The sequence below is a fragment of the Lemur catta genome, chromosome 9 (assembly GCF_020740605.2).
Source record: "Lemur catta isolate mLemCat1 chromosome 9, mLemCat1.pri, whole genome shotgun sequence".
Classification (NCBI taxonomy): domain Eukaryota; kingdom Metazoa; phylum Chordata; class Mammalia; order Primates; family Lemuridae; genus Lemur; species Lemur catta.
In genome coordinates, this window is record NC_059136.1 from 88320690 (window position 1) to 88332376 (window position 11687).

At 41.1% G+C, this 11687-nt stretch overlaps 1 pseudogene across 1 annotated transcript; it reads right to left on the reverse strand.

Moving 5' to 3' along the window:
• Window positions 1–9946: 9946 nt before the first annotated feature.
• Window positions 9947–10457, reverse strand: LOC123644525 (annotated as a pseudogene). Its single transcript, XR_006737165.1, has one exon. The product of XR_006737165.1 is annotated as a 60S ribosomal protein L23a-like (transcript).
• Between the last annotated feature and the right edge of the window lie 1230 nt (window positions 10458–11687).

The window sequence follows — 11687 nt, forward strand, 5'->3', positions numbered from 1 at the left end:
TTAGAAGACAGAGAGAGAATTTGTTGAGCTTTATCTGATAAATGGTGTTTGTGCGTTTGTCCTCTGCAGTCATTCAGAGCTGTTGCTAGAGAAGTTGAGACATGGGAAATAGTGATTGGGAAAGATGTTGGAGGGGATTACGAGTGATTTTACAAACAGATAAGAACAATAATCCGGAGATGCTGAGGTAAGTCATAATCTTTAGGCAGTAAGGACAAATGGAACATAGAAATTGAAAGGGATTAGCAAATTTGGTCAGCCAGGAAAGAACTTTAATAGAAATGTGGCAGATTTAGTTTCTGTACATGAATGTGTAAATTCTTTGTTGAGTGTTTTATTGTCGGATGTGCCATCCCTGGCTAAGTTCTTGTTTCCTACCACTAAAAAAATGTAGCAACACTATTGCTGCTCATAATGCCAGAGCTCTTCCCTGTTTGTATTGAAACTGTATAGTTCTGCTTGTCTCTGCAGATCCCTAGGCACACTTCATTCTGACCCTCCCATTATTCACAATGCTGCATCATCCAGCCTTCTGCCCATGAATACCGGCTTCCAAAGGTTCTTCCTGTGCTTCATTGATGATAATCATAAATGCAAGAAAATGTGAACAATCACTTCTTTTCTGGTGATGTTCAGTTTACCGTTTTTCTGTGTATTTTTTGAAGCCTTGATGCCAGAATCCCTTTATTCCCAGAATGGAATCTCTTTCAAAGTTGACCACAGCCCTGACTTCCACACACCACCACCAGCAGGAAGGACAGGCAAGGGCTTGAGGGCAAGGGAGAAGAGCAGTCCCATTCAGGCAGAGGGTGTCTGTCTCTTGTCAAGCCTGATGTTACTACATCAGTGGGGGCAAGAGAGGACGTTGATTAGAAGTGCCTGTTGAGCCAGGCGAGGTGGTTCATGCATGTAATCCTAGCACTTTGGGAGGCCAAGGTGGGAGGATTGCTTGAGCCCAGGAATTTGAGACCAGCCTGAGGAACATAGTGAAACCCTGTCTCTACAAAAAATAAGAAAAATTAGCCAAGTGTGGAGGTGCACACCTGTAGTCCATGCTAGTTGTTAGGCTGAGGCAGGATGATCACTTGAGCCCAGGAGTTGGAGGTTGCAGTGAGCTGTGTTGACACCACTGCACTCTGGCCTTTGCTACAGAGTGAGACCTGTCTCTAAAGGAATAAAGAAGTGCCTGTTGAAGTTTCTGAGTAACAGTCTGGAAAGCTCTTGGAGGAGCTGGGGGGCCACTCATGGGGGACTGATGCCTGTGGGAGTCTGGGGAAGGCTGGGTCACATACTTCTTTGTCGGCAGGAGAGGCACAGAAGCTGAAAGACCAAGTGTGACTGAGGGAGCAGGCGTGGATTAGAAAAAGGAAAAGGAAACAACAAAAGGAGGAAGGACTGAGTAACTGTGGGCTTTTCTTAAGGGACAGCTGATGTGAACCTTTCTCCGGCCTACAGCTGATTTCAGTTTCTAGGGGTTTTTGGAGAACAATTGCCAAAGTTCTTACCTCCAGCATTTTTCATTGTCTTATGTGTACGGAATGTCCCAAATGAAAGGGGAATGTCAGGCTTCAAGGACAGGCCCTGCACTCATTTCTTTCCAGTCAGATATTGCTGCAGGCCCACAGGTTCATGTAATTTGAGGCCTGGTACAAGGTATTTGGGGAGGTGATGTTGGGCGTATCTCCATTTCCACACTGCAGAGTAGGGAATCAAAACCATGTCAGTAGGCCAAGATCCTGTAGTTTTAGGATGGTCCTATGGCTTCTAAAAGCAGGGACAACTCGTGCAAAAGTACCCAAGCCCAGCTCCTGACTCGTAGTAGGACCTCAGTAAGTGCCCATCCCTTACTGTCCGTCCGTCCACTGAAATAATCGGCCAGCCCTATATACACGCTGGGTCTTTCTGTTTTTACTTACCATAATTATAAGAAAATATTCCATTTAAGAAATATCTCATATGAGAAGAATAAAGAGAAAAAAGCCTTTCACTCCTTAGAAACAGAAACTTTGTTATTATTTCGCTTGGGATTTTATTCCATTTAAACAAATTTCTTTCTAAAATGAATAAAGTTTTTATTCTGTATAGCATTTTCATTCCAGTAGTAGTTTAAAATTAACTGGAGTCTTTTGCAGTAGTGCATTTAGAACACTAGATGTCAGGAGAGAACAAGATAACCTACTGTTTGGTTGTGTTTGCATTCAACCATTTGGAATAGTAGATTTTAGGAAATTGCTAGAAACCTAAAGAACATTTGCTAGTACAACTATTATATTTATTTAAATACTAATGGTTGTATAAACATAGACTTATGCCTAATACTGGATGTTTTCCACTCTGATCTATGAGGGAGTCCTAAACAAAATGACAAAAAGAAACAATTTTAAGCATCTATTAAGGGCCAAGTGCTTTCATGTACATAAATCCGTAGACTGTATATAAAATTCCAATGTCCTTTCTCCTGATGCCTAACTGGCAACATCTAGGCTAGAACAGTGTTGTTCTGGGTGGGTAAAGAAAGAACCAGAGCCTCATAATGAGAGATGCTTCTGGAGAGGCCGGCAGGGAAGGTGCCAAATCAATCCAGAAGTATTCCTTGATCCTCTGCAAAGATATGGGTAGAAATGCCTTAAACAAACAAGGACATGGTTTGTATTTTTTTTCCTATAGTTTAAGATTTCTCAACATAATGTATTCTAAATCTTGTCATCGTTTCCCCTTCTAATTTAAGGAAAAGCCCCTAATCATAAGTTTTCCTGTTAAACATGTTCCTTTTTGCATAAATTTGCCATGCTTTTAGGCTTCTGATTCTCTGACATTTATTATAATTTGTCATATACCTAATTGAGAGCCAGTTTGTTTCATAATATAGATTGTCTTTAGAATTTTACAATACCGATTTAATATCTTTTGCTATAGTTCAGCATTCAAGTTAATTCATCTTGGAAGTTTTTCAGGGAGAAACTCAAGGGTTTGAGAGGATTAGAGAATCTCAGAGTGGAAGAGAATTTAGACTGTCATGGTGGGCAATGGGAAGACTTTGTATTTCCATTAATGAAGCCTAGACAGTATTTGTTTTAGGTCAGCTGCGTTACCCCTGGATTACATTGAACTGTTCACAAAACTACAAATCCCAATTCTTTCCTGTCCAGTACGTATGTCATCTCTTCCATCCGGCTTCCCAGGGGATCCAAGTGGCAAAGAGTACTGAGAATGTCAAGGATCCAGTGCTATTTCTGCCCTTTCGTGACTGTGTAGCCTCGGGCAAACCATGCATTCACTTGGCCTTGAACATTTCTATTTATTCTCTGTGTCCTGCATACTTTAGATCCCCTTAGAATTGTCCTTCAGGGTTTTAAACCCAGAGTAGATACTTTTTCTTTAATAGTCTCTGATAATCTAAAAAAATTATTTCATACACTTTTGATAAAGTTAAATAGCTCAATAAAAGTTTTCAACTTCAGCAGTTAGAATAGCAATTTTACTTTGCCCATAGTTAAAACTACCCCTTTCAATTTTGTAAAATAAATTGAAGTGAGGATGGGCATTTACATATTTTTTCTTCTCTAGTCAAAAGAATTTAAATTACTTGGTTCCTCTTTACTAGTCTCTACCCAAGGACAAAGGAGCTAATAAATAATATATGCAAATCTGTTGGTGTAAAGATAATGATTGACCTCCATTTTGAGAGAAAATAGCCACAGAAAACAGGGTTTGAACTGTCTTAGAGTAGACTTTAGAACAATAACAATGTAACCCTGATAATAGAAAAAAAATTGAATTAGCAAAGTCCTTCTGTTATTTCCTCTTGGAGTATTTTCACAATGTTGCAAATACAATTTGTGTCCTGTGCCTTTTAGTTAACTGGATGGAAAGCATGTTTCTGCCTTGCTGCTTGGCCGTCCTAGCTGGCTGCATCTCTGCCCTTCGGGAGGCTGGGATGGCCCTGCCGGGTGCTAAGCTCAGCAGGTTGGGATTGGTCAGCGTAGGCGGTGGGTGGAGGCTTCTGACTGGACAGGAATTCTACTTGGCATGGTCCAAAGTGGGGCAGTGAGGCAGATCTAAGTGCAAGTACACAAGGGGAATCAGAGCCAGAGGACCAGCGCGATTTAGTAACTGAACGATGGAACCTAGAGTTAGGGCCTGAACTGAAGGAAGCTGGAAGTGTGAGCAGGTTCCTACAAGCCACGGCAGTCCGGGCCAAGGGCCCCAGTGTCTGCGGGAAGATCGGAGATTACCTCCTGGTGCTCAGGAGGATGACTAGGGGCATGTCTCTCCGTCTTGAGATACAATATCAAGAATTACACTTTTATTTTCAATGACTGCAAGACATTCCATCTGTAAAAACTACCGACACTTGCCTACTCGGGGCATTGTAGGATGATTGCTTTAAAGCCAGCACAGGTTGACACTCGCGCCTCTCCTCTGCTGGAGCCCAGGTGCGGGCCCTGTTGAGGCCTCCTAGGTTAGAACTGCTCTGGGCCACCAGCCACTGTGTACTCCAGACCTACTCTCGTCCATGTTCTCTCTGGTCTCTTCTCCAGAGAGGGTTTGATATTCAGGTTTTTTGTTTGTTTTTTCCCACTCAGCCTCCTTGGGGGTGTGGGTCCTTGAGGTGGTTGCCTGGCTTTGTGATTCACTGAGTGACATACAGGATCAGGTTCCAGGCCCAGCCTCGGCCTCAGCTGTGCAAGTGTCTGCTGCCTGCAGTCAGTGGCTAAGTGAACCCGCTTGCTTCAGCGGGAAGTGATGAGAAGGCCTATTTTGGCCTTGTGCTTAAGCTATGATCTCCGATGCAGTTTTAAAGAGCAATAAAGTGATGACTGTGTATTAATCCTTTCCTGTGTGTATAGGGAAAGAAGGTTGGAGGACCAGTCTCTCTCGGAGCTCCTAATACTTGCAGAGCAAACCATGTAAAGGTTCTTGCTTCCTTTTTCTATGGGCTTCGGCCTTCAGTCATTCTCAAGATGAGGTCTGGGGTAGTGGCCTGATGCCTAGGCTTCCCAGGACTGGACCTCATTCCTACCTCAGGGTGCCCGAGGGACCTTCAGATGCTCCCACTGGTGGCAGGAGCCTCATGTGTACACGTCTGCCAGGCTCAGTACAATGTTCACCCAGTTATCTGCCCCAAGAAGGGGTTCCAGGTCCAGATTGAGGGAGTGCTAACCTCGGGGACATCAGGCAGTGTTTCAGAAGATTTTGTAGTGTAACAACTCTGTCCTCCCCCAGTTTAGTGGTTTGAAATAACCATTTTATTTAGCTTCTGCTGGGATCTGCTGGGTCCCTGGGGTCTGGGCAGGCAGCAGGCAGACATGTGCCCTTCCCAAGAGGCTGACAATCTGCCTATCAGCCGCTGTTTTCCAATGCAGCTTTTATCTTTAACTCAGGTATGATGAGGACAACAGGTCAGGAGACAATTGCCTTGGACAAGACAGTTTATTACAGTTTCCAAGAGGAGGGGAGCATGCCACACCACCTGTCGTGGGCCACAGGAGGGACCTGGAGGTTGTCTGTTGGCACAGAGTGAGGAGGACCGTGGGAGAGAGCCTTGGTTGTGGTTTTCGCAGGAAGGAGTGAGCAAGGCAGGGTAATCAGGGAGCCGGTTTAGGATTGGCTTGTTTGTGTAACTCCTTGTTGAAGCCTGGCCTGGGAGGATTGTGACAGAAGAGTGTCCCCGAGTGTAAAAGTTCACAAAGCACCAGGTGGGGAAGGGAGTGGGCTCTGAATTGGTTAGTTTGCTTGTGAAAGGTACCCCCAAGGAGAGTTTGTCCCCTCAGAGAAGTAGCCATCCCTGCGAGGGGCAGTCCCCCACCCCGTCAGGAAGGCCTCCAGTGTCAAAGCATCCAGTGTAGAAGCTGGAAAACAGGTGGTTAATCCAGCCATCCGTGCCTTTTGTGCCTTGGCCAGGCGAATGTGTGCCACATTTTGATCTCCTAATGCTCCAGGAGGTTTTTACTTCGATTTCTCTTCCTATTTGCCTTCTCTTGTGGTTGTGAGACTTACGTGACAGTGTCACAAACATGGTATGAATAGATGCTATCTCCTGGAGTGCTGTCCCCACTCCCTTCTGCATTCATCATCAGTGAAGGCGGATGCTTTCATAGACGGTCAAGCCAGCCAGCGTCTGATCTCAGCTGCAGTTTGTGCCTGGAGTTTGGAGCCTCTGTTTCAGCCGGATCCATCTGTTCATTAATCCTTTTTCACAGACCAAAAGCCGCGCTGAGTTTTCAGATTAGGACCTACAGCCATCTGCGTCTGGGCACGCACATGCCTGCCACCTTTGCCACCGTGGTAGAAATGGAAGGGCACTTCCCCTTCCTAGGAACAAGGGTTCTTACCCCGACTGCTTCCTCACTTCCTCTGACGACACACATTCCCTGGATGCTGGTCACTGCCTGAGACAGCCAAGAGTCACCCCGAGGGACCTCCTGAATGCCTCTGACACATCAGGGATTGGAGATCAGCCCTGCTTTTTAATTCAGCATCTTCCTCAGGTACCGCGGCATCTGCCAGGTGGTGTTTCCTGCCCTGGTTCCTGAGCAGACTTCTGGAAGTCAGGAGACTGGCCTGGATTAGCAGTTTCTGGCAATAATAAATCATCTGTGTTTAACACTTTTGTGCTTTTTTTTCCTTCCACTTTTGGATAATTTCCTTAGTTAATTCCCAAAATGGGATTACCAGGAAACTTTTGGTTCTTGATTAAATTGCAAAGTTGCTTTCCGTAAAGATCAACAAATTTTACGGCGTATCTGGTAACATAGTATGGCACTATTTTACCACACATTCAGTAGCCTTGAATATTATAACTGAATACTGCTATGGTCTGAATGTTTATGTCTCTCCAAAGTTCATACGTTGAGATCTTTACCCCAGGGTGATGGTGTTAGGAAGTGGGGCCTTTGAGAAATGATTAGGGTCGAGCCCTCATGAATGGGATTAGTGTCCTTATAAAAGGGGCCTGAGGGAGACCTCTTGTGCCTTCCACCATGTGAGGTTAGAGTGAGAAAATGTTCATCTACGAACGTTCAGGCCCTCACCAAACACCAAACCTGTCAACACCTTGATCTTGGACTTACCAGCCACTAGAATTGTGAGAAATAAATTTTTGTTGTTTATAAGCCACTCTGTCCGTGGTAATTTCTTGTAGCAGATGAAATAGACCAAGACAAACTTTCATTATATGCTAATCAATGAAGAAATGTACATTATTATTTCTCTCATTTCTTTGTTAGTGATATTGAATGAGCTCAATATTTGTTTTGTCAATATTGTGAAATACTATCCATTCATTTTTATTAATTGCTCTATGTTTTCCTTATTTGGTATAGTTCTTTACCTTGTTTTTGTTTTTTTTTTTTGGAGACAGGGTCTACTCTGTCACCCTGGCTAGAATGCAGTAGTATTATCATAGCTCACTGTAGCCTCAAACTCCTGAGCTCAGTGATCCTCCTGCCTCAGCCTCAGCTGGGACTACAGGTGCATATCACCAGACCTAGCTAATCTTTGGACTTTTTGTAGAGAGGAGGTTGCCCTCTTATTCAGGCTGGTCTCTAACTCCTGACCTCAAGTGATCCTCCCACCTCAGCCTCCTAGAGTGCTAGGATTACAGGCGTGAGCCACCTTGCCTGGCCTATAGTTCTTTATATAACATTGTTATCTTTACAGAACTGTTTTTTTCCCTTTATCTTCTTTGATTTTATAGAATTTTTTTCCTTGATTGACATAAAAGAATTTTTCTTTTTATGTAGTCAAATTTTTAGATTATTTTCTTTCAATGTTTGTTTATTTCTTTAAGTCTAGAAAAATCCTTATCTCTTTTTATTTCTGTTTTCTACTTTTTTCTGATTGTCAGTGGTATGGTTTTTTAACTCTATAATCCAACTACAGTTGATTTTGGAGTATTAAGTGAGATTAGTAGCTAGTTTTTTGTTCCATACTTACAACCAGTTTTTCTAGCATCATTGTCAAATAAGCTTCCCCCTTCCCATTATTCATAATGCTGTCTATAGAAGCTACAAAATTATTGTAAACATAATATTGTACAATATTACAATAATATTATAAACACAATAATTTCTACCATCTATTTTGTTTCATTAATTCATGCTTATTCTTATGCCTGCACTTGTAGTTTAATTATAATTCTTTGTAATATATTTTTATGTAAAGTTGATCCTCCCTTGTTGATTTTCTTTAAAAAAAATTCATTTTGATATCCTTTACTATTTATATATTAAGAAGAATTTTAGGATTATTTCCTCCAAGCCTCCCTTCTTATTAAGAATACAGTAAGCTCATACATTAATGTGAGAAAAATTCTATCTTTACAATGTTTAGCTTTTTTGATATAGCAGTATACAATGTATCTTTTATATGTCTTAATTCAGGGAAGTATTTTCACTTATAGTACATTTCTCACTAGGATTAGTTATTTCATTGTCTATTGGTATTTATCAATGGAATTAATTAATTTACTTTCTTAAATAGAAAGTTTTAAATATATACCCCTTGAAGCCATGAAAATAGGATCTTTCTAAAAATCTTTCACAGGCTTTTTTAGGGGATTGTGGTAAGGAGTTGGCTTGCTAGTTTTTCACTGATATTTTTGTGAATTTTATGCTTGTACTTTTTATTGACCCATTTATTAATTCTAGCAACTTTTAATTGATTCCTAAGGGCTTATTATATTTTATTTATTGTATATAATGTATTATACATGAATATGTAATTAGATATTATACATAAATATATATTAGGATTATTAATTCATATTTTTGTACACATGTACATTTCTCATATTCTATGTGATGTTTATTTTCCAGAAATAAAGAATTGAATGTGCACATTGAATTACAGGGAGGTGAGTCAGTCTGACATTAAAATGGCACATTAAAATAGCCTGTTTAAGGTTTACAGACTTCTTTACATGAATAAAAATATTTTAAGAGGTGATAATCACAGTATGTAATTTTCTGGAAGGCATTATCCCAAACCAGCTATTTACAGGCGGGATCAGATGTGTGTGTTTTGTTGCTGCTCTGTCACTACAATTAAGCTTTTACCTTTTCTTTGCTTTCAAACAGGAAGCTCTGACAAACCGTGTAGTGCTGGAAACCACACAAATGGTGCCCTGTTGTTGAACTGCACCTTAAGGAAGGAACTGATGCTGAGCTAATGAGAGTGTGTCAAGGTATTACCAGTTCAGGTCTCATCACTTCTAATTAGGCCTTCTAGAATTCTGTAAGCCTTGCCAGGACTCTAGCTTGGGTCATTTTAATTCATTTCCATTCTAAAGCCTGGCTGCTAATTTAGATAGTTTTTTCCCTCTGTACCATTCCCAGAATCATTATAACTTAAAAGTCTCTAACTTTGCCTTTTATAATGGAAAATTTCTTTTCTTTTGAAATAATTTTAGTCTTACAGAAAAATTGCAAATATCGTCCAAAGAATTCCTATATTCCCTTTCATGCACATTCAAATGTTAAAATTTTACACATTTGCATTATTATTTTCTCTTTCTCTGTGTATGTGTGTGCATGTATACACACACATACTCATATTTACATACTCTTTTTTTAACCACTTGAGATTAAATTGCAGATGTGTCACCTTTTACCCCTAAATACTTGTATTAATATATTTCCTAAAACAAGGACATTCCTTACATAATACTGCATAATTATCAATATCAACAAACCTTATTAAAATTTTACCAATTGTGTTGATGTTGTCCTCTGCAGCAAATGGAAAACATGTTTTCAGGTCCAGGATCCAATCCAGAATCACAAGTTGCATTTAATCATCACATCTCCTTATTCACCCTTAATCTGTCTTTGTCTTTTATGACCTTGACATTTGTGAAGACTATAAGCTAGTTATTTTGTGCAAACTTTTTCTTAATTTTAAATCTTCAACTGATTCCAAAGGCATGCCTTTTTTTTTTTTTTAAGGTGAAAAGGTATATATATTTAGAATTAGCCAGTTGGACTCCGTTTAGATGATCCCAATTTTTTTGGCAACATCCAAAGCATCATAACCAGGAACCAGTCGAACATATGCCCTCTTCTCTCCATCAGGCCTGATCAGGGTGTTGACCTTGGCCACATCAATGTCACAGAGCTTCTTCACAGCCTGTTTGATCTGGTGCTTGTTGGCTTTGACATCCACAATGAACACAAGTGTGTTGTTTTCTGTCTTGTTCATGGCAGACTCAGTGGTCAGGGGGAACTTGATAATGGCATAGTGGTCAAGCTTGGTTCCCCTGGGGGCTCTTCCAAGGATATCTGGGCTGCCTCCAGAACTGCAGTGTCTGTGGCCACTGAAAGGCGGATGATGTACGGATCTTCTTTTCTTTTGTGGCTGTGGATGCTTTTTAGCACTGCCTTCTTGGCCTTCACCGTCTTTGCTTTGGCTTCGGCTTTGGGAGGGCCAGGAGCTTCCTTCTTCATGTTTGGTGCCATCTTGTGAAAAGGGCCAAAGGCATGCCTTTTAACTTACAGTTGGGCTCTGCTTATCTTAATTTTTCCATGTCTTACCTGCAGACATTTACCTTCAACTTATTACTAAAGAACTCAAATCTACAAGGACAGAAATAGAGGAATGGAATTGACCTGCAAAGCCCCTGTACTGGGCAGTTGATAAATATCTCATCTATTAGCCCATCTTCTGTAACATAATTATCATTATTATTATTACTCCCGTTTTGCAAATGAGGAAATGGATGCTTAGAGATTGTGACCTTCCTAAAGCCACACAGTTGGTGATAGGACATTTTGTAGTCCAAAACCCACTTCACCACACTCCTGAAAGGGCTCTTAAGATCTACGTTGGCCCTCCCCAACACTTGGCTCTAGACAGACCTTGGCTTCTGCAGACTCTTCTCAGCTTCCATGGAGCTTACTAATTTGCTACCTTTCTTCAATACTGGACTGTGAGTTAGCTCTTGAAGAGGAAGGACCATAAATTATTAACTTTGTAGCTCCCGTGCCTAACTTAATGCCTGGAACTGAAACTTCATTTCTTCAATAAAGGCATTAGAGTACATAAAGCCTAAGGAATAAGAAATACTTCTTATGCATTCCTATTCACGTGGTCCATGTGTAGGACTATGATAACCTCTGCCTGAGCCCTGGAGCTGTCCTGATCCCTCGTGCAGAGTGTGGGCTGCAGCATCACCTGTGGCATAGGCCCCTATTGTTCCTGTCTAACTGAAACTTTGTACTCTTTAACCAGTAACTCCCCTTTCCCTCTCTCACTCCTCCCCACTCCTCACTTCTGGTAACCACCATTCTAATCTCAACTTTTATGAGTTTGGCTTCTTTTAGATTCCACAGGTGAGATCATGCAGTATTTGTTTTTCTTTGCCTGGATTATTTCACTTAGCATAATGTCCTTCAGGTTCATCTGTGTTGCTGCAAATGACAGAATTTCCTTCTTTTAAAAGACTGAATAGGACTCCATTGTGTGTGTATACCGCATTTTGTTTATTCAGCCAGTGATGTGCACTTAGGTCGATTCCATACCTTGGCTATTGTGAATAATGCTGCAATTAACATGGGAATGCAGATATCTCTTTAACATATTGATTTCAATTCTTTTGGATATATACCCAGAAATGGAATTGCTGGATCAAATGATAGTTCTATTTTTAGTTTCCTGAGGAACTTCATCATTGTCCATAGTGGTTGTAC